Source organism: Helobdella robusta (assembly GCF_000326865.2).
Source record: "Helobdella robusta unplaced genomic scaffold HELROscaffold_155, whole genome shotgun sequence".
NCBI lineage: Eukaryota > Metazoa > Annelida > Clitellata > Rhynchobdellida > Glossiphoniidae > Helobdella > Helobdella robusta.
Genome location: NW_008703863.1, coordinates 1 through 1,240, shown reverse-complemented (window position 1 = coordinate 1,240; position 1,240 = coordinate 1).

The following is a 1,240-nucleotide window of genomic DNA, read 5'->3' as shown; positions in this document are numbered from 1 at the left end:
ATACATCCTACAAACTAACAGCATTATGGCGTGATTTTTCGTTTCAAACCAATCAGCGTTAAAAGGAGGTCTTAAAATATGTATTCATAGTTTTTCATTATTTAATTAATGACTTGGCATATACGCTAATGAGAATGTATGGAATGAAGCCTATAAATACAGGCTAAAAAGCTCTAGTTTTAGTCGTTTATGTTTTTTTTAAGTTTAGTTTAAATTTAGTTTTTAATTTAATAATAATTTAATTTATTATAATAGTTTAATTTATTATAGAAACATTCGGAGCATAGAAGCATTTTTTTCTGAGCATTCGTGAACTACAATTTGTAAACACGTTTTAAAGAAGGATTGTCTATGGCAAACTCAGCAACTATCTTTAGATATTTTCAGCAACAATTTTCTTCTCAGCAACATCTCAAACTTTTCAATAACTATCTTTCAAACTCTTCAGAAACAATTTTTAAGGGGCTTTACAGGGTTCAAAGAAATGTACATTTTATAGAATTTCATAGAGTTATACAGAGTTCTATAGGATTTATCGAGTTTGTTAGAGCGAGTTTGTTCGTCAGCAACTGTAAATATCAAACTTTTGAGAAACAATGTCATACGTAAAACATTGTATAAGTCTATAAAACACTGTAAAATTGAGTTTTACAGCTTCACAGTGTTTTACCCTAACCCTTAGGGGCTTTACAGGGTTCATGGAATTGTACATTTTATAGAATTTCATAGTTATACAGAGTTCTATAGGATTTATCGAGTTTGTTAGAGCGAGTTTGTTCGTCAGCAACTGTAAATATTAAACTTTTGAGAAACAATGTCATATTCGACAACTATATTTCAAGAGTTCAACAGAGTTGTATTGAGTATTATAAATTTTTATAGAGTTTAATATTTTTCAAACTTTCGAGAAACAATTTTATCGTCAACATTATACAAAACACTTCAGAAACTAACTTTGAAACTCTTCAGAAACAATTTTCTCATCAAGCCCTTCAGCAACTATTTTCATTGCAATGATATTTCAATTTCCTTAGGAACAACAGCAAGCGATCTTTCTAAACAATGGTTCACTCGTCAGCAACTGTAAATAAATATCAAACTATTAAGAACAATGTAATATTTTTAATACTTTTCAAACTTTCCAGAAACAATTTTATCTTCAACATTATACGAAACACTTCAGAAACTAACTTTGAACTCTTTAATAAATAAAGTATTAAAATATTAAATTAAAAACTAA